The sequence below is a fragment of the Panthera tigris genome, chromosome B1 (assembly GCF_018350195.1).
Source record: "Panthera tigris isolate Pti1 chromosome B1, P.tigris_Pti1_mat1.1, whole genome shotgun sequence".
In the NCBI taxonomy this organism is placed as follows: Eukaryota; Metazoa; Chordata; class Mammalia; order Carnivora; family Felidae; genus Panthera; species Panthera tigris.
In genome coordinates this window covers 138,888,125-138,915,187 of record NC_056663.1, presented here as the reverse complement: position 1 = coordinate 138,915,187, position 27,063 = coordinate 138,888,125, and the positions used below count along the sequence as shown (strand labels likewise).

General features: G+C 38.1%; 1 protein-coding gene and 1 long non-coding RNA gene across 5 annotated transcripts in view; both read left to right on the top strand.

The window, feature by feature from the left end:
* The window catches only part of CFAP299 (cilia and flagella associated protein 299), a 597,649-nt gene that overhangs the window by 78,943 nt on the left and 491,643 nt on the right, over positions 1 to 27,063 (top strand). The gene's annotated exons all lie outside the window — the stretch shown is intronic.
* Positions 10,692 to 26,124, top strand: LOC122238003. Its single transcript, XR_006216916.1, has 2 exons — positions 10,692 to 10,821; positions 25,948 to 26,124. It is a non-coding gene; the product is annotated as an uncharacterized LOC122238003 (long non-coding RNA).

The following is a 27,063-nucleotide window of genomic DNA, read 5'->3' as shown; positions in this document are numbered from 1 at the left end:
TTTTCATTTGTTACATCTGTGATGTTTCTGAAAGAGTCTTTGTAGTTTTTGGCACAAAGTTTCTGGTTCTTATACAATGTCCACCCCATTTTCTAAAATATACTTTTGTTCAGGTTAATGGGAATCAGGAGTGGGATGGAGGGGAATGAGTATGTCTAGCTTGCCATCTTTGCCAGAATATTTTGATCAATGTTTAGTTTTAGTAAAAATGTTTCTCAGCTTTTTTACTCATCTTATGTGTCTGGTAAAGCACTACATGACTTTGTGCAACTCAAAGAACAAAAATCTATGCTTATCAAGGAGACTTTAAAAAATACCTGTTCTTGATGTGGCATGGCAAAGACTGAGCTGTTGTTTTCCTGCACCCATTGTCCTGAACTTATTCTGTTCATCTGTTAGTTCCCTGCAAAACTATAGAGAAATAAAGAATTATAAAAGGCTGAAGAAGGGCGTGTAATTTTTTCTCAGGGATTATTTCATGGAAATGATATGGATGTGTCCTGTACCTGAGTGATTAAAACACGCATCTTATATGTAGGTAGACAAATCTTTTCACTTAATGCATGGATAGCCTTCTAAATAATATATCCCAATGTCTCTGGTTTTGTATTCCTAAAAATGATCTGTGGTGATAGCTAAATTCTGATTCTAGAAATGGAAGAGTAGAAAAGAGAAATAAAGTGAGAAGAATATCTTTAAAAAGTACTGCTTCAATTTCTGATTTTCTCAGTTTCTCAAAACTATAAATGAACTATTTTATTCTTCATGTAAAAGCACAAATGGTTTTGATGGTTGTAAATAAATAGTCCACTTGTTTGTTATTGATTTAGTTTACTTGAGAAACATCCTAATTTTAAGCAAAATAATTGCATGTCACAATTTCATGCTAAATGTGTAATTACTTTTTACTAAAATATTAAGTATGGAGTATTTGATTACCAATTTGGTAAATAAATACAAATTAATTCATTTGCCCTAGGAGTGACTTTCTTATTCAGATCAAGTTAAAAACAAGATAACTTTTATATTTTATTTGAAATTACAAAATTATTTTAAGAAAAAATATTTAGTTTAGAAAGGCTTTTTTGTTGACAATGTCTTTTTGATTATATTTATCAATTATATCTTATACTATTATATTTATTATTTATGTATGTATCATTTTTTACTTTTATTAGATATATCCATTACTTTGCATTGTCAGTATCAAGTACAATCCTGCCAACTTCTTCTATTATAGGACCATATATTGTACTTTTTTTTTTTTTTTTAATCTTTTTGGTGCCTTAACACAGTTATGTGGCCCTTATAGCTAGTGGTCAATCAATATTTGTGTTTTTTTTTTTTTTTTTAACGTTTATTTGTTTTTGAGACAGAGAGAGACAGAGCATGAACAGGGGAGGGGCAGAGAGAGAGGGAGACACAGAATCTGAAATGGGCTCCAGGCTCTGAGCTGTCAGCACAGAGCCCGACGCGGGGCTCGAACTCACGGATTGTGAGATTGTGACCTGAGCCGAAGTCAGCTGCTTAACCGACTGAGCCACCCAGGCGCCCCCAATCAATATTTGTTAATTGGTCAGTTCATTAATCCTTTAACTTAATTATTTATCAAATGTCTATTATGTATCAGGCATTTAATGTAAAAGGTAAACTGTAAATTTACACCTATTTTTCCCCAAATTTATATTTTGGATGTTACATCTGATGAAATATAAATATCATTAGACTAGCAGCTACTCTTTTTAAAAAAATTTTTTTTCAATGTTTTTATTCATTTTTCGAGAGACAGAGAATGAGTGGGTGGGGGGCAGAGGGAGAGGGAGACGCAGAATCTGAAGCAGGCTCTAGGCTCTGTGCTGTCAGCACAGAGCTCGACGCAGGGCTCGAACCCACGAACTGTGAGATCATGACCTGAGCTGAAGGCCGCTTAACCGACTGAGCCACACAGGCACTCTTGACCAGCAGCTACTCTTAAAATAATGTTCCAGTCAACTGAGTTCTTATGTTATGAATATTTGTTCACAATACACCAATATCTCAGATCCAAATAAATAATGTCACTTGTTTTAAGGTTATAGCAAGTACTGTTTTTTGTTCCCTGAAATCCATGCTCCCCTTCTCCTATAATGAAAGGACTCTTGGGGCACCTGGGTGGCTCAGTCAGTTAAGGTCATGATCTCACGGTTCGTGGGTTTGAGCCCCACATCAGGTTCTGTGCTGACAGCTCGGAACCTGGAGCCTGCTTTGGATTCTGTGTCTCCCTTTCTCTCTGCCCTCCCCCGCTTGAGCTCTCTCTCTCTCTCTCTCTCTCTCTTTCTCTCAAGAATAAACTTTTTTTTTTTTTTTTAAAAGAAAGGACTCTTGTTTTGTAGCAGGACATGTGGCTATGGAGTGACTACATTCCTGTTACACATTTCAAACCTACATCCTAACTAAGATGGGATTTGGTAACAGAAGTGAGGCACATAAAGTGACATAAGCTAGATATGAATGGTATAGCATGTTTGGCAATTGGGAGGCAGGAGGCAGAGACTTATATATTGGAAAGCGGATTAAGTGCTGATATGCTGAGGCAGAGCATTGATATAACTGTTGCTTGCAATATTTTAGAAGGCAGACTAAATGGTAACTGAAGCTATAAATAACATTAGGGGAAATCATAGGAAAGCTGCAGAATCTTGATGTGTGTTGGCTGCTTCTTGCTGTCCCAGCAAAATCTTGTGACAGAGATGAACTCAAGAGTTAGCCAGTCTGTAAGCAGAGGTGAAAAGAAATACAGTTCTGTTAAGAAAGGTTCTTTGTGCCAGGTTAACAAAATAATTTCACTGAGAGTCCTATAATTTGAGGTCTTTAAGGGTTGAGAAAGTCAACTCCATCAGTACTACTCCAAACCAAAGTTATAATTGGTAGCTTCAAAGCAACTGCCTTAGTAGAAGATAAGCTCAGTGCCCTGCCAGATCTGGGAGCCTGTCCAGAGGTGAAATCAAATTAAGGGTATTGCTTTTCCACCCAAACAAAATCCTTCAGATAGCCTGGATGTAGCTTCCATCCAGAGAGGGGGTAAGCAAAGCACACAAAGTAATAAGAAAAAGACAAGCATCTTTAGGCTTAAAAACTACATCTAGATTAGATCTTTGGCTATAGTTACATATGGAACTAATCCAAAACAAATTGCCTGGAAGCTTGCTAAGGTTTTGAGGGAATTGTATGGCTAAAGAACAACAACATGGCCTGCAAAAACCTGTAATTGTTCAACTCCTTAGGAAATCCCTGGGCTGCCCAATCTGGACCAACAAGGATCAGGTTACAAAAACATTGCAGTCTCCAAGAAGAGCAATTTTTGTTAATACCTACTTGATTCATGACAAGGGAAGACAAAAGATAGGAGGCACCTTCTAGAGGGTAGCACCTAGGGTTTTGGAGGAAAATGGACATTTCCTCCCAGAAAGCAGAATCAGGGACTTTCAGATGAGACTAACCAAGGGATTTACTCCATTGTTGACTTGGAATATTTTTAACTCCTACATAGCAGGATTTGATTATCACCACAGCCCAATGACTGCTGTGTGTTTCTCAATCCCCCTTTACTCAACAGGAACAGTTTAGTTTGCTGTATCCACTTTCTTTCTTTCTTTTTTTTTTTAATGTTTTTAAATGTCTATTTATTTTTGAGAGAGAGACACACACAATGAGAGTGGGGGAGGGTCAGAGAGAGGGAGACACAGAATCCAAAACAGGCTCCAGGCTCCAAGCTGTCAGCACAGAGCCCAGCGCAGGGCTCAGACTCATGAACCACCAGATCATGACCTGAGCTGAAGTCGGTCGCTTAACCGACTGAACCACCCAGGCGCCCCTGCCATATCCACTTTCTACACAAGCCTTGAGTATGGACTGTGTTGGGGACAGATAAACTTGTGTCTTAGTTTATAGTTTGCCAAGTCATCAGGCTCAACATCCTTGTTCAGTGGAATGGCCTAGACATCATCCAGGGAGGAGACACTTTTAACTGGGTGCATTAACCAATGGGACTTCAGAATTCTCTTTTGTGGAGGTGCAACACGATAGGAGCTTTTGTCCTGGGGGTAACTTTGTATGGCAGAGCCACCTTACTAGCCCTGTATTGCCTACCTCAAGACTATTGGACAAGGGAGAAGTAAACTTTTATTACATTGAGAGTGTTGATATTTTGGGTCTTGTATTATGTAGTTACTGCCATGTAACAATATAAAAATCTCAGTGGCATATAAAAATAAGCATTTATTTCTTGCTCTTGATTTTAAGGATTGGTTAGAACAGCTTTCTTTCATATTTCAGGTTGTCTGGGAAAATCTGCTTCATTATCTCTCTTCTCCTGGGATCATATGGCTACCCACAGTGGGTATATTGCTGTAGCCATGAATTATGAATGCCAGATAAATGACTATAGTGAGCTATCCTACACAGATGTTATGCGTTTATGAATATCATTTAGGTAAAGGAGAAGTTGAGTGACGTTTCTAAGGTGCGATTTGGTATCATATTGAATGGAAGTAAATGACTATATCATTGCTAATGCTAGTACCTAAACAAAATCCTGTCATTCTGCCATCTCTCTAAAACTGTAAAAGGTTTGGCATTTTACCCTACTTGCACACTGTAAGTTAGCCTGCTGTAGTTTTATAGATGCTTACGGGGAACAAGATTCCTGAATCAGAGATGAAGGGCAGTTTATTATTTACGTTAGCAGCAGAGTATTAGCATTTTTTCCCACCTGTTCTCTGTGTCCCAGTTCCCAGAAGGGAACTGTACAAAGAGGGTGAGTTGATATCTGCACATTCAGTGAGTTGCATTATAGGAGAAGAATCCTGAGTGCAGAGAACCCCAATTTTTGTATAATGGGCAGTAAGGATGCCTGCCTTTTGCTCCAGAGGGGAGACACTAGATCTTACAAAGTTGGAAGCAAACCTGCCTTTCACTCCAGAGTTCTTCCAAGGATGTTCGCTATACAAACATGCTTGAAAATATATTCTGGAATAAAGCACAGTCAGTATCTTTGCTATCAGTACCTGCAGAAATGAGAGACCTGTGGAGAATGGTCTCCCAAACAACTCTTGCCAAAGTCTTTAGTAACATTCTAATTTTTTGTCCACGTATCTGACTTGGTCTCTTACAGTTTCCAGCACTATTGTCATTTTCCCCATTCTGGCTCAAATGACACCATTTTCTCTATATTTTCTTCTCACTCCTTTGACTTTGTATTCATTCTTCCCTTTATTTATCAACTAAGTTTTGAGCATGTAATAAGTTCCAGGTAGTCTTGTAGGTACTGAGAAGTGAACATTCCAGAAAAAACAGCTTTGCTTTCAGGTGAATTGGTGAATTAGACAATAAATAACATAAATAAATGAAATAATCTATGTTAGATGGTGGCAACTGCTAAGGAGAAAATTAATGCAGGGGAAAGGAAGAGGGGAGTAGTGAGACTAGGGGGGGTTGCAATCTGAGAACAAAAGCTGAGAAGATAACATTTGAATAAAAATTTGAAGGAAGAGAGCAAATCTTGACACTATTTGGGGTATCTTGGATGGAAGAAGTCTAAGAAAAGCCAACAGGAAGCGTGAGGCCTTGAGACTGGACTTGGCCCTGTGTGTCTGAGGAATGGTAGAAAGGCACTGTTGCTTATCTGTTTTATGTCCAGCTTCCAAAGGTCATCCTAACTCTGACAATATAAATTTAATTTTGTTTTTTTTTCTTCTACAAATTTTGCTTTAATAAAAACTAATCAATACTATCAAAGAAGGGAATAGAAATGTTTCCTTTTCAAATAATTGCTATTAGTAAATACACTGACATTTGTATCAAATATAAGAGACACAACATGAATTCAGAAAATGAGTACATCAGAATTTCATTGCAAATGTGTGCTTCCATACAAGTGGTAACTATACCTAATGTCATACTGTTGAGAATCTCTGCAGATGAATGGTTGGAAGAATGTTATTTGTTTCAAGAAACTGTGTATTCAGCTACTGAGAATAAAATGTTCAAAGTGGTAAAGGGACACTTGATGCGAATAAAATACTAGGAAAACACTAGATCTTTGGGCACTGAAGGTTACGTTTGGTTGCAGGAAGCTGTAGGTGATTTACACCAAGAGTTCGTTTCAATATTAACATTAAATGATGTTATTATTTAATTAACATTAGAGATGCTCACATAAATGTTTGTCTATAGATCTACAGTACATATTGAAAGATCTTATAAACCCGGTGAGTATAATAAAATCCAAGCTGTCAAAGTACTGTTTTTAACTTGACTCAAAGAAATTTGATCAGAGCACTACTTCGTACCAAAGTGCATTGGTTGCCCAAGGAGACTTAGGCAAGGGTTATAAAATAATTGACTGATTTTGTATGTGCATGTTTGAGAAAGAGAGGGAGTGAAAGAGAAGTGGAAAGAAGAGGAAGGACTAGTGTCTCACTTTGCACATTTTTTAAGGGGACTGTCTTTGGCTTTCGAAATAGTGGCAGTGACTGATGTTTTTTTTCGGCTTCTGAGAAGCTTAATCAAAATATTTTAATGGGTACTGATCGAGTCAGTGAAGAAGTTTGGATCCTAAAGAACTAAGAGGGGCAAGGCAATTGTGTGGCTTGAGGAAAATCTTTAATATTTTAAAACACTTGAAGTTTAAGAATCAGTATTACCACAAGAATGTTCACTCTTATACTTGTCATGAAAATAGAAGAAAGACATTTTCAAGGAGTGATTGTACCCTGATAGAACTGTCTGAATTGTGGTAGTTAATGTTTATTTATTTTTGAGAGAGAACGAGAGAGACTCTAAAGCAGTGCAGAGCCCAATGTGGGGCTCGAACTCACGAGCCCTGAGATCATGACCTGAGCTGAAGTCACACGCTTAACTGACTGAGCCACCCAGGTGCCCCTAAATTGTGGTAATTCTGTAAAAGAGCCATTTTCAACAATTGAAATACAGGCAATATATATTCATTTGCTACCACTTACTTGTGTGAACAAAATTTATCACTGATATTATTATAAAAAATGAAGGCGATTATCATTAGAACGTCTTGGTAAGGATTTGGTATAGCCATTTCAAACATAAAACCATATGCTAAAGCATTATGTCTATAGAATAAATTTCATATTTTTTATTAAAATTTTGAAAACAATTTGGAAAATTTATTGATATTCAATATTTAAAATCTTCTCTAATACTTTGTATTTTATTTATATTTTAATTATAAAGATACAATGAAAATGCAGTACTTTTGCACCAAGCCCCATATAGACACTGCCAAATTCACTATCGTGAAAATTTTATTTTTATGTGTGTCATTAAAAAAGTTGTGAGCCACTTCTATATACAATTCAGTGGGGGAGGAGAGTGAATAATTTGTGGAATTATAAGGATTATAATTTATAAGGATTAAAAACGCAGCATGTTTCAAACTAGCCAGGTGAAGAGGCAACAGAAAGTTAGACTAAATGAGCTGGATAATTTTTCATCAGAATAAAAACAAACAAGGTGAATCTAAAATAGATTAAAGGATGATAACTTCTTGGTGGGAAGTTGAAAAAGCCTCGTCGATTTTTATATAATTTTTAATAACCGAGAAACATGTTGAAAGTGTTTCTAGAATACACCAACCAGCTGGAAGGGGAGCTATCTCCCAACCCACCCCAACACCTAGCACCTGCTCAGCCAATTTCTTGCCTAGGTAATATTTGTTGAGTAAATGGGGATTGTATGAATTTGCTCAGACTGCCAAAACAGAGTAACACGGACTGAGTGGTTTAAACAACAGGAATTTATTTTGTCATAGTTTGGGTGGCTAGAAGTCTGAGATCACAACGTTGGCAGTGTTACTTTTTTTTATTATTATTTTTAAAATATTTATTCATTTTTGAGAGAGAGACAGAGCCTGAGCAGGGTTGGGCGGGGGAGGCAGAAAGAGAGGGAGACACAGAATCCCAAGTGGGCTCCAGGCTCTGAACTGTCAGCGCAGAGACCAATGTGGGGCTTGAACTCACGAACCGCAAGATCATGACCTGCGTGGAAGTCGGAAACTTAACTGACTGAGGCATCCAGGTGACCCCAGCAGTGTTAGTTTCTTCTGAGGATTCTCTCCTTGGCTCATAGATGGCTGCCTTCTTGCCTGTGCACAAGCATTCTTGGCATTTCTTTGTGTGTCTAAATGTCCTCCTGTTATAAGGACACCAGTTAGATTGGAATAGGGCCCACCCATATAACTTCTTTAACTTTGATTACCTCTGTAAATGCCCTGTCTCCCAAGTAGAGTCACATTCTGGGATACTGGAGAATAGGACTTCAAAATAGGAGTTTTGGGGGATATAATTCAGCCCTTCATAGGGGTCAGTACAATTGAGACTATTGTCAAGAGCTCATTCTCAAATATTTAGTTGAGTTTATATTTTGTGAAGTAATGGATTTTATGTTATTCAGTAATGATAAAGAACACATAGTTCCATCTGGTACACTGTTATCTAATTATCTACAGAAATAACTACTTTCATTTAAACCAACTTTTAACGTGCTTGATTTAGAGTTAGTTTTCAATCTTTTGACAACATATTTGATTCCTTTCCTCTTTGGACTCTTTTACACGATTAAACGATAGAAAGTTCCAGTGATAGATAGCTTAGATTAATTTAGTTTCTCTCTTACCTTCACCCATGTCTCTAAGCACACTATGCTATTGAGAAGATGGGGTTTAAGACTGACTGCTTTGATCTGATAGAATCAGTGAAAGATTAAATCTCATCAGACCTGGTATTTGGAAAACTATTCTTAGGAAACTGACTTTCCACCAGGCCTTTCAGTAAACACTCAGGAGTGTGGTAGGGATGTTACCTGTCCATTTGTGCCTAGTGGCCCAAGAAGATTTGATGGAGATAGAAAGTATAAACCCACCAGAAGAAATATAAAAGTAATTTCTAGAAGGCCTTAGCACATTTTTACCCCACAGAGACATTATCCCGATGATAGATGTTTTGCAGGGCCTTGAGGCTGGGAAGGCTGCCCTGTGCTTGGAAATTCTGCCATGTCTCCCTCCATGTATATAGTAGCCGTATGTTGTAACCTGGATCGTTTCCTTACATTAAAGGAAGATGTAGCCTTCAGGTGGCTCTGTGGGTATCTTTCCGTCAATTACATCATACTGTTGGGGCAAACAGGCCCTTAGCTAATCATCTTATTCAAACACCCAACAGAATAAATGATAAGATATGTGATTCCAAATTAGTTTTTTTCTGGCTACTGCCATTTTGGGGAAAGCAAAGAGGATAAAATTCCTTTTAGAATCTCTTTTGAGAATTTGTTGGGCTCCTAGGTTTGTAAAGGGCACGGGTATCCTGTATGGAACTAGCTGAGTTATGGTAACATGCTGCTCTTTGGGTAAAAGACTGTTGTAAAATATATTTGATAGTTGGTTATTCTGGAAGACAGAAATTTAATGCCTTTTGGAGCTGGAGCTATTATTGTTAATATTGTTAACATTAAAAGGGCCATAAAACTAAGCTGAATGAGAACAATGTGGTACAACAATAAGTTTGCAAAATAATGTAATTAAATTATTACATTTTACTTGATTACTTGTTAAACAGTAGAAGTTGTGGGGGTAGATTATGGGATTTGTTTGAAGGGATATAACACATTTCCCCAAATGAAAACATCTGTCCACGTTGGTGTTTTCCATTAGTCATCTTCAGAGATGTTAATTTAACTTAAAACAATTCACACTACTCTGTTGATGATTAATTTCAAAATGATGTTTGCATTATTAGTTGAAGTCAGAGACACCATGAGAAAGGGTAGTAAAAACAGATACATTTGGTACTTAGAATGTTTACATTAAAGCAGCCCCTGGTGTTTCCATAGGGCTTGAGAACAGAGGAGAAACTAAAATTGGCACAAATTATTAAAATGCCGGACACAGAGAGTCAGTGTAAACCCTGAGTAGGTCTCATAGAAACTGTAGTCTTACCAGGTTTCATGTGATTGACGTAACATGCACTCACCTACTAGTTTGCAGGGTTTTGGAGGAAGCAGTGAGAGTTCAATCCATTTTCTTTATTTATATCCAAGGAAAAGTTTTAAAATCATAAAGACTATTAGAACAGATCGTGTTTGGTCTACTGAACCTTGCATAAGACAAAAATTCCAATTTTTGAGAGGCAATGGCATATTTTCTGCACATTCAGACAGAAGCAATTAAACTCCTTTAAGAGTATGCAGACTAAGAGGTGAGTTCTCATATATCATTTGCCCTCAGATTTTCATGTGCATGTGTCCTATAAATCTTTATTTAATTAGTCAGTGGCATGGCCCAATAATCTAAATTTTTAACCAAGTTTCCAAATGCTCTGAAGAGTGATTTAAACAATTCCCATATACTTATTCCTCAAATTATCTCTTAAAAATAATCCTGTATCCCTGATGTTCATTTTTACCAACCTAGCTATTTTCCTAGCATTTTGGCTTTATAGCAGCTTTAAAGGTCAGAGAAGATTTTTGGTCCCTGATGGCACACTAATCACAGGTGCTGTGTCCTTTACCATCTCAGACACCTCCGTTAAAGGGATTAAAACATATAAACACATCATCATGAAGATAACAGGAGGTGAGTGTTAATGGTTGACCATTTTCAACAATTCTCTGGCAGACAGAAAACAATTTGGAAAGAGGTATCAGAAGAAACAGAATAGAGGGGCCAGAGCTCAGGAAGGAGTTGTCTGTCCTGCTGAATCCTGAACATATTCAAGGCTCAGGAACACCACGTCTGATGAGTCACAGGAGTGAAGAGTGAGTTGGAAAATAAGAGCTTCAGACATCTATATGTGAAAGGTCACAATAATCTTATACTTCACATGATGGGTAGAATACTTAACAATGAGTATCTACCCCCTTAGGCAGAATACTGGAGAGTTCTTCCCTTCAGAAGTCTGGATTGGGGGTTGGTGCCCAGGTCAAATATCTCAGCATTCTGGGATATAGGCATTCTCAAGCCTTAGAACCTGCTCATCACCAAAAAAATCCTACCATCACCCATGCACACATTCCTAAAGACAACTATGGTTCAGTAGGTATTCAGGGAAGCTTGAAACATAAGGAAAAAACCAAGAAAAATGTGTAAAAATGCCCATAGATGCACACATGGGTACAAATGAACCAGATACTTATTCAAATTACATAGAAATTTTTGATATTTATTCAAATTATATGGGCATTTTAGTGAAATCTTCCACCATGCACTCATATGTACTTTACACTTCATTCAGTATTCTTTTATTTTTAGGTTTATTTATTATTTATTTTGAGAGCCGGGGGTGGGGGGGGGGGGCAGAGAGAGGGAGAGAGAGAATCCCAAGCAGGCTCTGTGCCAACAGTACAGAGCCCGATGGGTCTCGATCTCATGAACTGTGAGATCATGATCTGAGCTAAGATCAAGAGTTGGATGCTTAACGAGCTGTCACCCCAGTGCCCCTTTATTCAGTATTCTTAAAAGCAATGATACAATGCTATGCATTCAATAGCAACACTTGGAGAACCAAAAAAAAAAAAAAAAAAAAATTAAAGGTAGTGTAATAGATTTCAAAAGTAAAGTAGTGAAATAGTCCTAGAGAGTTGAAAAAAAAAATATATCGAGTGATCTATTTCATTTTGTAACATGCAGCCCCAGGGAATAAGCACTTCCTTGAAATGGGTTTAAGTTTTTTAGTTAATTTTTTTTCAGATATAACTTTGGCAGTCACTAGTATATAATATTCAGTGATTAACATGTCAGTGAATTATGGTTTATTCATTCATTATCAAGTATTGATCAAGCATCAACTCTGTGTCCATCATTACTCTAAGCACCAAGTAGTAGTTAAAACAATGATAAAAATATACAAATCTCTATGTTCACAGAGTTCATGTTTTAGCTGGGGAAGATAGACAGTAAACAAACAAACAAAAAACCCAAAATATAGAATACATGGTCATAAGTGCTTTCCGGGGGTGGGGGGAGCATGTAAAGGAGATAAGGTGCTGGATATGGAGTTGTAGTTTTAAAAATGCTTTTATAAAAAAGTTTCCATCTGCAAATGGGTAGCGGTAGTACTCTTATTATTTTATGAGCCTATGAGAGTGTATGAAAATGGAAGAGTTTTACTGCACAAGTAGTTTGCATCATACCGAAATGTAGCCACTTCAAATACAACTTTGAAGTAAGCGGAGTAGAAATAAATTATTCAGTTAACCACTAAATTGAAAGGCAAGGATTGTACTATTTGATGATCCACAGGCAAGACCTCATTTAGAAGATGACATTTGGGCAAAAAGGAACCAAGGTTGCAAGCCAAAAGGATAGATACAGAGAAAGATACTTCCATGCAAATGGAGAAACAAGCCAATACCTTAATGCAATAGCAAACCTGGTGTGTTTGGGACATCAGGAGGAGGCTGCTGAATCTGACATGTGGAGTGATTTAAAAGCAAATGAGGCCAGGGAAATAAGCTAATGGGACAGATTCATGACAGGCCATAATGTAGACTGTGGCTTTCCCTTTTGAGATATGAAACCATTGAAGGGCTTTGCTCAGAGGAGTGACAAAAACTCATGTAAGGGATCTCTCTCTGGCTGTAATATGATTAGATTTCAGAAGGGATCAAGATGGAAACAGGGATCTCAGGGAGAGGCTATTGTAAGAAGCCAAGCAAGGGATAATGCCACAAGCACCAGGACGGTAACGATGAAGGTGGTAAGGTGTGTCTGGGTTCTGGATGTATTTTGAAAGTGGAAAAAATAAGCTTTTCTGACGATCAAATGTAAGGTGTGAAGAGGAGAAAGACTCCAGGATGAGTTCGGGTGTTTTCCTGAAGTCTTCCATTAGGGAAGACAGAAGAAGGAGGATTTTATGGAGAGTTGCAATTTGAAGTTTGTGTTTCAGACCTATCAAGTTAGAGGTGCTGTGTAGAAATCCCAAGTGGTGATGGAGAGGGTGGTGCGATAAGCATTTTGGAGTTCAGCGGAGAGTTCTAGGTTAGAGAGATTGATGTGTGAGGCATACAAATACAGTGGTATTTAAAATCACGTGAATTGGTAAGATAGAGAAGAGGTACAGGGAATGAGCCCTGCAGCACGCCTGAACACAGAGAGGTTTGGGTGATGAGGAAGAACGTTCTTTGCAGAGGCAAAGAAGGGTTAGAGCCAGAAAGAGAACAAAGGGCATATGGTGTTCTGGATACCAGGAGAGGAAAGTATTTTGAGGAGGAGGCAGTTATCAGCCATTCCACAGGCTTTTATAAAAATGTTTCCATCTGCGAATGGGTAGTGGTAGTACTCTTATTATTTTATGAGCCTATGAGAGTGTATGAAAATGGAAAAGTTCTGCACAAGTAGTTTGCATTACCAAAATGTAGCCACTTCAAATACAACTTTGAAGTAAGCAGAGTAGAAATAAATTATTCAGTTAACCACTGAATTGAAAGGCAAGGGTCGTACTGTTTGATGATCCACAGGCAGCATTGCCCCCTGACCCCACCCCGGCCAAAAGTCACATGGAAAATTGAGTAACTCTCTTTGTTATTTGCCTATGTCCTAATAGCATCTCTGAAAACCAAAATCATTATTGGGGTATGTTGGAAAGTTGTTTTTTGGTAATTTCCCTAGTTAGGGGAAGGGAGTCAAAGAGGCTTCCGTGTTGGTGGTATTTAAAAACATATTCTTTTGAGTTTTCACACTTAAGCAAAATTGAATGGGTGACAGATGTTTACCCGCTGAATTCCTTTGGCTTGGTTGAATTGTCAGAGGAGCAGGAAATATTCTTACTTTTAATATATTCTTGAGTACCTAGAGTGCTGTCAATATTTCATTTGCTATAAATATATCAATATGTGGTAAGTTAACTTATTAAGATATTATTTGTTGGTCCTTGCATTTCTTTGTGTCATTTATTTTCCTAGGGCTTCTGCTTGGAGTCCTCAAGGGGAGAGAGAGAGAGCTCTTCTTATTTTGAAAATAAGGAAAGATGCATAACAGAATTTATTCTCAATTTAGTAGGATAAAAGATCTCTTGAGTAGGAAGGGCTCTATCCCCACTTTGGAGTAGTACTGGGCACAGTGGGCCTAGGGAGCCTGGGCCCTTAGAATGGAGAGTTCCACACTACAGATTTTGTACTGCAGGTGTGACACAGGGGCTGGTTGCCTTTAGCTTCCTGGGCCCATGTGGCTGGAGACAACAAATGCCATTCTTTTGTGACTTCCAGGAGGCACTGGATTAAGTTTATGTGCGAGAGTTTTATGTAGGACCATCATACCTCTCATCCTTGCTCTTGATTCCTAGGCTACTTCCCCCAAACCCAGGGTTTTGTAGTTCTACTTTTTCTCCTGAGCCAACACTATTTTGCTAATTCTTCTTTGCCCCATGGGTCATTTTCAGGTGTCTTCCATGGCCTCTTGTAACCACATTCTACCATAACACTCATTTTTCATGAAATGCTTCATGCAACATCTTTGCCCTAACTGAAACTAGGCCCCTGCTGAGGACATGATTTTTCTGGCAACCATCTACAACAGAGACTACTTATCCATCCCACGTTTCACAGGGCTTGTAACTCCCTATTGATTTTCTGGATCATTTCCTGCATCTTCCAGTAAAAATCCTCCTTCTACTTTGAGACTTATTCCTGACATCCATTCATCCTTCTCTGGCACATTAATTCATCTCTGGTGTTTGTCAAGAACTTTGGCACTTGGGTCCCAATTTTACTTTTCAGGCCAAGTGCTGTCATTTTTCATCATTACTTGCTGTGGTTCACACAGCTCTGAAAGTTCACAGTTCTTACAGTAACCTGCTAGTGGCTACATCCTGGACCCTCATTCCAAACATTCCTTTGTCTTTGGACTCCAAAATTCTACTGTCTTAACCTCTGGTTATAATCTCCAGTATTTTTCAGTTTTCTCACCCCTACTCATCAATCTTAATCTTCAGTCCCTTAACTGCTTCAAGTCTCTTCTTCCCCTTCTGGCTTCATTTTCTATTACTACTTTAATCTTCCTTTGCCTGTGTTCTCAACTTCTTAGTCTGTCTCTATCTTTCCCTCTTTCCTTTACCCCTGTTCGTTCGTTCATTCCTTCCTTCCTTCCTTCCTTCCTTCCTTCCTTCCTTCCTTCCTTCCTTCTTTCCTTCCTCCATCTGTCTATCTATCCATTTATCTTCTTGAAACCACCCTGTCTCAGAAAGAAACTGGCTCACTGTTCACCAAAACCTATTTTCTTTCTTCTTAGCACACAGGCTTACGTTAGGTTTTGGAATGTATTTGAGGCCTGACCAATGGGCTGTGAGTAGAAATGATGTGTGCCACTTTAGGTCTGGCCTATATAAATCTCTGTTATGACCTTCTCTCTCATTCCCATATGCTGGTGGGATGACAACACCCAAGGTATTCTTGGGGGTTGCATGCTGAAGATTGGGTGATTCTTTACTAGTTTGACTCCCTAAGTAAATTTATGAATAAATCCCTACTCCTATTCTGAAGAATTTCAAATCAATGAGAAATAAGCTTCTATTGTGTTAAATCATTGCAATTTCTGTTAACATGGTACAGCATAGTGTTATCTGAGTGTTATCATAACCAAAGATAAATCTACATCTCTGCCTTTTCTCTTCCCATGTTTGGTCCACCACTGAGTGCTGCTGGAGGAATTTACATCATCATGTGGATTTGTACTCAAATCTACCATCTTCAGCTTTAGCTGGATTATTAGTTGTGCTTGGCAATCATGCTGTGTATCATGTTGCTTCTTTTTCTCATTTCCTTCAATAATTAAGTCTTTACTATGAACATCTTCATTTGGGCATATGATTTTATCCTATGCCATAGAATTAGAAAGACCTTGAAGCATGAACTTCTTCAAACTCCTGTCCCCTTCCCTCTATCTACAAACATGTCTGCATTCATCATGTTCACTTTACCTCATTTCTGTGAAAGAACAGATTCTCTCTCAGGGAGAGAGGCTAATGATTCCGCTTGGATCCTCACTTCATAAAAACTTTGGCCCATCTGGGATTCTCAATAGGGCGGCATTTGTGCTCATTTAACCCTTCCTTGGATCCCCAATATGAAGCACAGTGCATAACACACAGTGGATATTCAAAACAAGTTACTTGGATGAGAAGATAAATGCATTTCCTTTCTTATAGTTCCAACATTTCCAACATCATCCTCTCTGCTGACACTTTTTCTCCTTAGTATATAGTCAATTCTGTTCCAATGAAGAACAGATCAAGTAAATAAAACTTCCTCAACCTTTAAGCTCCTCAGCCTCCTTCTCCATTTCTCTTCTATTCATGAATAACTTGAGAAGTTGTCTATATGCACTCTTCTTCTCAACCTGCTCTCACTAGACTTCTGTCCCAGTCACTCCACTAAGCTGTTTGTGCTAAAGTTGCAAAGACTTTGTAGTTCTTAAAATTACATCAACATTCTTCAGGACTTCATTTTCTTGATTTCCCTGCTGAATGTCACACTATTGTCATTCCCCCATCCCCACCCCAACATATTTTTTTGGCACATTGTTTTGGTTTTCTCCTTACCTTTCTGCAATTCCCCTCGCACTATCAATTTATCAAATGCTACCAAGTACTTATTTGCTGTCTTCTCTATAGACTCTAAGTGATCTCATTCCACCCCGGGTTTCCAATTTACAACAGCCCCCACGTCTGCCCAGTTTCAGATCTGTTTATTCAACTATTCATGGGATGCCTCTGAATGATCCATAGATGCTTCAAACTCAACATGTCCAAAGTGTGCTCATCAGCCTATCACCAAGGAAACTTCCTCCTTTTCCTAACTTTTTTGTTTTCAATGGAAAGCAAAATCTTAATAACAGCATATGCCAAAAATTTTAGTTTAGTTTTTTTCTTCAACATCCCACTTAAATCTAGAGTACTAGAGAATATGGTAATGAGGGCAGGAGATGGTAATTCCTGAGGACAACAGAATAGGACTAGGTGAATATCTGAGCCACATTGGAAGTAGAATAGGACCTATGCATATCAGGTTATTTTCAAGTTGTAGATCTGAGGAAAGAAATCACCTGCTCTTCCCCAAATGGTGAGTGGGACAGGAACAATCTTCAAAATCTATCGTTTGGCAACACTGAGTTGGAATAAAAGGACTAAAACATTTAAAAAAAAAACAACTTTTTAATGTAAGACTTATTACAACTTTATAAAACAGAGGAAAAGAAACACCAGATGAAGCACTCAGAAGAAATGCAAAACTTTGAAAATCACCTATAGCAAATAACTATTGCTATAGGTGGAATGAATCAATCAAGAATGAATGCTATAAAATTATATGAAGAAAGAACATGAGATATGATCAGAGGAAACTTTCTGAAGAATTTCACAAACAAAAGGAAAATGACCTTAGGTGAAATATAGATATTTAGTTGAAATAATCCTAGGTCCTTCTATTTTTTTCATATCTTACACATCTTAGTTTACCCAGCCTGCCATAAAAAAAAAAATACCACAGCCTGGGTAGCTTAAACAACAGAAATTTATTTTCTCCCAGTTCTAGAGTCTAGAAGTCCAGGAACAAAGTGCCATCAGGGTTGTTTCTGGTAAGGCCTCTCTTCCTGGCTTGTAGATGCTGCCTTCTGACTGTGTCCTCACACATCCTTCTCTCAGTGCACACACACACACACACACACACACACACACACACACAGAGAGAGAGAGAGAGAGAGAGAGAGAGAGAGAGAGAGATCCATCTGGTGTCCCTTTCTCTTTAAAAGATCACGAGTCCTCTCAGGTTAAGGCCCCACACATATGACCTCATTTAATCTTTTTAATCTTTTTTGTTTGTTTATTTTTGAGAGAGAAAGAGAGAGAGAGAGAGAGCAAGCAGGGGAGGGGCAGAGAGAGAAGGAGACACAGAATCTGAAGCAGGCTCCAGGCTCCAGGCTCCAAGCTGTCAGCACAGAGCCCGACACAGGGCTCAAACTGACGAACCGTGAGATCATGACCAGAGCGGAAGTTGCACACTCAACCGATTGAGCCACCCAGGCACCCCATGACCTCATTTAATCTTAATTACTTCCCTAAAGGCTGTATCTCCAAATGCAGTCACACTGGGCATTAGGGCTTCAGCATATGAATTTTGAGGGGCCACAGTTCAGTAAATAACCTTATACAAAACAGAGTAGAGGTTCATTGAAGTGATGTTTTGCTTACTAGGTAGCATTCTTACTCTATGTGTCTGCTCACATGCACATCCATTAAAGCTCTGCCAGTCAGACCTGGTCTTCATTCTCTACAAATGTCTGCAATATTTCATTTTTCAAGTTAAAACTGATTTTAAATTAGACATGCAAAAAAGTGTCTAATATCTAAATACTCCCAATACCATGTTAGTTTTGGCCACTTTTGACTAAATAACAAGAAAATTAATTTTGACTTTATTTTGTAAACTACAAAAAATAAAATGAAATAAAAATATAATATAATATAAAATAATATCAAATAAAATAAAAGAGCTCACTCCAGTCAAGAATTTCTTTGCCAAGTTTAGGCCTGGAGCCAATATTAAGACCAAATTATAACTCCCTACAATGTGGGAGGTTGTGAGATCCTTCACATCACTGTGCTGCAAATTGCTTACTGTAATATTTACTTATGTTACTAGCACTTAAGCTAAAGGAAACTGAATGCAGCTGCATGCTTCAAGATACACAAAACTATGTCAATGTATTTTCTATGCATTTTACTCTGTTCAGCATTTACTGAGAAAATGGATGATTTTTACCCAGAGGTAAAAAAAAAAAAAAAAAAAAAAAAATGACACTCATTGGCCACTCAAAACATTGCAGTGCTAAATGTTGCACTCACAGTGTGTGATGCAGGACCTTAAAAACAACGAGTGCCTTTCAATTTCCCAATATTTGAAAACTTTGCTCCCAACATTTCAGAGCTTTACAGATGAGGTATATCGTCCAGGATTCCAAACTTCAAAGACTTAAAAATAAACTGAAAACTAGCAAACTTTTCATTTGTGTTTTACTTCTGTTATTTTTCTAACCTTTCCTTTTAAACACACTTTTTTTGGTGCATTTGCCATTTTCAGATAAAGTTAGTAATACTAAAATAGTTCATTTTTAATCAATTCTAATGCTAAGCTTTCTGTGAGTTGGACCAAATGGGATAAAAACTGTAAACTCCAGAAATTTTATAGTTTCTTCCACCTTGTCATAATATTTTGACATCTTCTAGTGATCTTCGTATTAAAAAGGTACCTGGGATATTACTGATTAACAGAAAAACAAGGACTCTGTGAACTGCACAGAATGTGTCTATCTTTTATGTTTCCAGTTATTTAATTTTCGACTCTGGCAAGATAAAACAGACAAGTATTTTTTTTTCCTCTTCTGTAATGAGGCTAATCATTTTATTAAAAATAGTATTAAAATTATAAATCATTCATAATTCCAATTAAAAATTACTTTCTCATCACTCAGCTGTTTTCCAGTATTGATCGAATTTTATTTACAGTCAATAGCAGAATAAAAGTTGTAATTCCTGATTGTGTGTGGAACCTCGGGGTCCAGATTATTTTGTTAAACTCCTACCACTTATACACTGGACCTTATTTTCCAGCAGACGCAATTCAAGAAAAGACAAAAATAGAATCTGGTGTTTCTGTCTTATCTGCTACCCTGGTTTAGATAACTCAGGTAGAATTGCTGGAGGTATAGACTAAGCTGACAGGTGAGGAGGGTGATGGTGTTGAGAGGCCATAGTTCCCATGAAGGGAGAGTCAGTAAGGGGCAAAATGTACTGCATTAGAAAAGAGGCGGTAAAGCGTTGCAGAAAGAAAAATCCCCAAATACCCCCACAGATCCCAGGGAAGGGGCTGAGGGAATTGGTTTCTTCAACTTTCCATATCCTTTCACATCCCGCCCCCCCCCCCCATCTCTTCTACACTGTAAAGAGTATTGCTATTTAATGAGGAAATTTAAATAGATTCCTGTGCTCCTTCCCCCCTTCTTGGGAGAGTGAAAGAGAAGGAAAAGTAAGGGAAGAAATAGAATGATACATAATAATAATAATAATAATAATAATAATACCACAAACCAACGCACAAACCAACAAATCACAGCCTTCCCACACACGTTTTGGAACTTTTCCTCAGTGTTTTAACCCTCTGTAGCCTGTTCTTCCCTTCAACATACATGAGCAGGGCTTCTGAAACAGGCAGTCCCAAAGAAAACAAAAAAAGGAATGCCTAATGAATAAACACTTCATATGATTAACATTCACAACCCTGAGGACTGCAGCCAGGCAAGTCAAGCTGTATTTCACACACAGACGAATGTAAACTCTTTCATTCAGCAGCCACAATTTCTGGGAAGAAACAGATTCTCTCAGAGGTCCAGAGGAGCGCTCAAAACTTCCAAATTTTGAGGTCGCCAGCTGTAATTTTTTAAACTTAAATGATGATACCTGAAAATAATTCAGAGTGCCTCAAAAAACCTGAATCATTTTCTGGTCACTTAAAATGCATATGAGCTAATAATTACACAAAAAATAATCTGCTGTTTATGGAATATCATCCAAGACCTGAATGGCGTCTACATAAGTGGGGGAACAAAAATGAGTCAAAGTACAAATTAGAAGCTTTTTTTGAGACAAAATCTTTCTGAAACCTTTTTTGTGGAAAGAAATAACAAGTGGAAGTCAGGGAAATCCCACCATAAATATTCATTGTTATGTTCTTTCAAAGCAAAGGAACCAAGTATTTAAAGGTTCTAAAGCTTCTACGTGAATTGCTTATAAATGTTTGAAGAAAGGAAATTTGAAGATTTCACTCCAAAGTATTTTTTCAAAAATAGTCATAACTGTCCCAAATAGGTGCAAGGTATCTAGAACCATAATGCAAAATGTTAAACTGAGGGCTCAGTTTTGAGGTATGATCCTTTTCTGGAGTGTTTACCAGCACTGGGAATCTGGTACCTGGTCATGAGGGCTTTCTGCTCCTGGAGCCATTGCTTTTAATATTAGTTCCTTGAATTCAACTGAGGTAGAGAGGCTTATCTTCCTCACCAGCCCACCCCAAACCCTGGGGAGTCAGCCTAAGGCAGCATTTTTTTTTTTTTTTTTTTTTTAATCTCTCAGCTCCTGAATTCTGTTTTTGCCGATCTGGCCCCCTGTAGCTGACAGCAAGTAATCGTTACCACCCCACCAAATGCTCTCGCATCCCAGGCTGCTGCAGTTTTATATCACCCCAGCCCCTGAGCTGCAGGGTATATGTACAATGAGACCAGCTAGAGATGTCTGTCAAGACCAAAAGAAGAAACAACTGCATGCTAAGGCTTTCTAAACAAAGGAACTTGAATGAATTTAATCCTATGCTTCTATCAATTACAGAGGAGAGATGGCTCTCCATTCGACTCAGGAGGGTCTTAGCATCAACATTCTGGCTGAAAGCTGTGAAGAAGTCTGTAGAGTTATTGTCTTGGAGCTGTGTTTGAAAAGCAAGTCTGTTATTTTGTCTCGTAGGTTGTATTTTTATTTGAGGTGGGTTTGGGTGTGCTGGAGCTAGCTTTTACAAGCCGGCAAGTCGACTAGGACTCTCTCTTCCCAGATAGGCCATTTGTTGACAGCTTGAAGTTGGTCAAGGTGGGAGTGTTTCCACATTTACACCATGGACACGGGCAAACGAGGACCATCAGGGTCTCTCTCTCCTCCCTGCGCCACCCAGCCAGATTTGGGCACGTTGATGGTAACTGGAGTAGAGCAGCTAAGGCCACTCTAAGCCAATACTTCGGTGGTATCACTCAGCCACTTCCTAAAATGCAAACCTTGCCTCTGTTTTTCTCCTTTTCTCTCATTTCATTTCCACCAGATTTCCTGTCTGGACTAACCCGCCCTCCCCATCTCCAGCTTGACCCGCCCTACCTTTATTGTCAACTCATCTGCCTCCCCAATCTCTTCCCAGAAAGCTGTCCCCAGTTCCTTGCCTAGTCTCAACCTGGCAAGCTTGTAAGTCCACAACTTCTGTACCTGCATCCCTCTTGCTCATCGTGTGGGAGAATGCTTTTTTCTCATGTGCCCTCCAACTCTGGAATATGTAACACAGACTAAATAATGCATATCTTAATGCCAAGTGATATGACACAGATGTGAATGAGAGCCAACTCACAGAAAGAAAAAGTGGGTACCACATAGGCAGAATGTTACCTATTTGGGTTTTCTTCCTTTTTTTCCTTTTTTTTTTTTTTTTAGCTCTTCTATGTAATCCAGACTTTTCACTTACAAAATAAGATTGAAGAAAGGAAGTATGTGGACATTGTCAACTTCTTATTAAAAGAAGGCAGTGAGAACCAAAGTGAGCCTTGGTTCCTTTGTTAGCTTTAGAAAACTCGTTGGTAAGTGTGGTTTAGGAAGGGATGGTATTTCTAGATATCACCTGGAGCTCCCCTTCCATTATTCTTTATCCCAGGGACTGCACCAAATAAATTGGATGACTGAGAAAAAGCGATCAGCGAGTTCAGTGTGGTATATATTTAGAAGCTCTCAAATTTTAGACTTAGTGGTTCTCCATATGTGGTCCCTGACCAGCAGCATCAGTATCCCATAGGGACTCGTTACAAATGCAGATTCTGGGGCTACACTCAGATCTACTGAATCAGAAATTCCGATTGAGGGAAGGGCCTTGAGATCTTTGTTTTCACAAGCCCTCTGGGTGACTCTGATGCCTGCTGACATTTTGAGAATAACTGTTCTGGGCCTTGGCCATAGAGGTGACTGCCAGTCCAGTGCTATCATTTTATCTGAAAAATAACGTGGGTGTTGGATAATAAGTTGTGCATGAATATTTCTGAGTAAAATGCATAATTATCGACTATTGATGTGACCTAGGGCAAGCTACTGTTTTCTCATTTGTATAAATATTTTCTCATCTTTAAGTGAGAAAAAGCATGTAATTATAAGTCCACAACTTAATAAGAGCATGTAGTGCAAAAGACAGTCTGTGTGAAAATGCATAAAAACTATGCACTGTTTTGCATAAAACAATAATAATTATGCTGACAATAATGTTGATGATATATGGAAGGACACTGGTTTGCAATGTTAGGAAAGGGCATCATTTAATGCATTGTCCATGAGTCTCCAACCAAAGAGATTAGGCGAGATGTTTCCTTTTAAAAATTTAATGTCAGTAAAGATCTCTTATTTTTCCTCAAGAAACAAATGCTCTTATTCATTTTTGTCAGTTGTATAATTTTTCATGTGTTCATTTTTACTTTGGCTGCTAGGATACTCAGGGCCAAATTTGATATGTAGACATATCAATTATGTTAGGCTTCTTGTAAAATATATTTACTTCCTTCCTTGCATGCTTCTTGTCACCTATTTTTTAAAAATTTACCTTATTTTATATAAGTCCCTAATTATAAGCTGCCTCACGCCGGTTTTTTTTTTTTTGTCTTAGTAAAAAATGAAAGAGAGAAGAAAGTCTAGGAGTATCATTTGATTTAACAAAATAACTTTGTTTAAGAATGCTAGGAATATCAGGAAAGTCTCCATGCTGAACAGATGTCTCTGTGTTTTTTCTGTGGTCACGAACTCACTCAGGCTGAGCCTCTCCTTTGAAAAAATGCTTCTCCAGGACCACGTAGTGAAAAGAGCACTAGATAGTGTTTAAGAAAACCAACCACAAATCCTCTGCCACCTTGGACCTACCATGTATTTGGTTCCCTCATTTCTCAAATAGCTTATGAAGACCAAATAAGAAAACGTATGTTAAAATGCATGGTACACAACAAAGCACTCTGCAAATTGAAGCTTACGTACACAAAATTTTGGCCACGTAGATAGTATTTGTTGAATAAATAAGTAAACAGGGAATAAATAGATTCTCAGTCTACCTTCTCTTTCCCTCTCTTGCTAGTGTTGTATCTGAATACATTCGCTTCCAGAACAACATTTAGGGTAGTGTTTTAAGAAATCAAATTCATTTTGTCATTCAGTATGTGGTATTCATTTCATGTAGATATTACCACAAATGGAAATGAGATCCTTTTAAATACCTTTTTCAAGTGTAATCATTATTGGATGTATTATTACTGAATCGCTTGATGTCATTTAATGGCCCATGCTTCTTTTTGTTTTCTTCAGCTTCAGTTGGGCATATGACAGTTCTTTTGATTTTATGAGAACATTATGTTGACTTAATATGTGTTGTTATTTTGTGAATCAGGAATGATAGCATGGCATGTTATTAATGAGGCCCACAAATGAATTGTGACAGTTTTTATCAAAGTGCCACCTTTCATCCAGCAGAACATTGCCTCGAGAGAAATGTTTAAAACTGAGAAGCTGGGGGCACCTGTGTGGCTCAGTTGGTTGACTGACCGACTTTGGCTCAGGTCATTATCTCACAGTTCGTGGGTTCGAGCCCCGCATTGGGCTCTGTGCATGTCTTCTCTCTCTGCCCCTCCCCCGCTCATACTCTGTCTCTTTCTCTCTCTCTCAAAAATAAATCAACATTAAAAAAATGTAAAACTGAGAAGAAAGGATTAGGGGAAATACTATATTTTAGTAGAGAAACTAATTACAAATAAATTTATTTGCATTTTTTAGTCAGTCATTTCATACAATCAGTTTGAAAACCATGTCAAATGAAGTGGAATTCTAAATGAAATAAGCTGATACTAATAACAAAAAGGTAATAGTGGTAGTAATAGTTACTTTACACTATTAACAAGTACTATGCTAAGTGCTTTCTGTGTATTGACTCATTTAATACAGACTGTCTGCTTTCAAAACCTATGTCCATAACCATTGGCTACCCTAAAGGTTATCATACACTATTTTAACTCTATTCTTGATAACAATAGACAGCTATATCAGAAAACTAAACCAACGTCTTACCCCTCCAGAAAAAAAAAAAAAAAGAATCCCAAAACAACAACTACAAAAAACCCTAAAAATAAAAACAAATGCCCCCAAACCCAAATCTGTTGATAAATGTTATTATTAATATTTATAAACTTATTGATAATGTATGGCATATTCATAATATATCTTTAAGAAGCACTGCTATGCCATTTAGCAGACTCTGGCAGGAAAAATCCTCCTGCGGCATTAATTCCACGCAACAGTAAAAAGAATCCTTGCAAAATGCCAGCAAATGAGGTGGTAATAACTTCAAACTACTTGACTCAGCAGGGAGATGCTCAGCAGGGGAAAAAAAAGATCGGCTTTCCAATCTCTTAATTTTTCAATAGAAAACAATGATAGGAGGTTCCGGTGTGCTTCATGACCCATTTACGTTGAGGATGTATTAACATGTGAAATAAGAGGGGTCCATTTCACAAAAATGATCTATTTTCAAAATGTAGCATTCAGGCTCCACAGCGTGACTGCCAGTGTTTCTTTAGCTGCTCGATGGGAGAGCCCGCGCGCTCCTTCCCACACACCTGTGTTTACATTGAGGCCTTGGCAGCACATGACCCCGCAGCCATCCCTCACTCACGGCTTTCGGTTTGCTTTCAGCCATGGCAAGCCATGCTGCCCCTGCACTTTCACTAGCTAGCACTGTTAGAATGTTGACTTAGGAGTCCAAGGCTTGGAATTTACTATAAATCAGTTTGTTGAATCTCACTCATTTTAGAACATTACATAGACATTTTCTTAAATCCTAAACTGGAATCGATTATGTGTTGTAAATGCCGTTGAACTTTAAAAAGGGGGTGGAGTAGGGGGGTTTGTTTTCATGTAGCTTGCTGCTTTTATATGGACTTAAGATATTTTCCCCCATTTGCATCCCTTGGAAAATAGGAATCATGGACTGAAAATGAGTTATTTAGTAAAGCAGATAGCAAACTGGAAAGGTGGGGGGGATGATGGTTTTTTTTTTTTTTTTTTTTTTTAGGTTTCTTGGATTTCATGTGCAATATTGCGAAGTGGAAGAAATCTATAATAGCACACCTTTGCAGTGGTAAAGTTTTTGGGTGCTACCTTTTTCATGAAAAATTTGATGCAAAATGAATCTGTTCTTCAAAGTATATACCATTGCTGTCAGAACCTGATGAATAAATAGTGGAATGCATTCACCTCTTGATTTCTTGGGAAATAACGAGTACTGTGGATATTTTCACAAACAGTTAGTGTGACTCAAGTGATTAATTGGTACTCAATTCACTGATTATGAAAAAACGACTATGCTTTTCAACAGATATGTTACTGAAGAAGAACATCAGCTCCTGCCCCCAAAGGGACTTAAAATTGTTTAGGGGTTAGAGGCAAGGAAATCAATCTCTACAACAAGAAATAAATATGAGAAGGGGGAGTTCAAGGTACTCTGGAAATCCACAGGAGGGACCCCTAACCCAGGGCTGTGGGGCCAGGAAAGCTTGCACAGAGGGGGACATCCGGCCAAGCTGAGACCTGACAGGTGAGCAAGGGCCAGCCAGGTAAGGATCAGGGTAAATAAAGAATATTCTAGGCAGAAGGTAGAGCATATGTGAATTTCCCAAACCAAAAACATATTTTTGTAAAACAGAATAAAATGAGGCTGAGGACCAGTACCATTACTCCTTCCAAGTGGCTCTGAAGTTAAACTTTAAATTTTATAGTTTTGGTATGTTTAAATGGTCCCATGCTTAAAAAAAAAAAATCCAGGGGCGCCTGGGTGGCTCAGTCAGTTAAGTGTCCAACTTCGTCTCAGGTCATGATCTCATGGTTTGTGAGTTCAAGCCCTACATCGTGGTGACAGCTCAGGGCCTGGAGCCTGCTTCAGATTCTGTCTCCCTGTCTCTCTCTTTCTGCCCCTCCCCTGCTCATGCTTTGTCTCTCTCTCTCTCTTTCAAAAAAAAAAAAAAAATAAAAACAGTAATACAAAATAAATTCCAACATGGAACTCTTTTAGGGAGGAGGACTATCTCACATCTTGGCAAAAGAACAGGCTGAGTAGTAAGAGCAAGAAAAATAATGTTTTTATTTGGAACAATAATGTTTGTTTACGTATTTTCTCTGATAAATATGATTT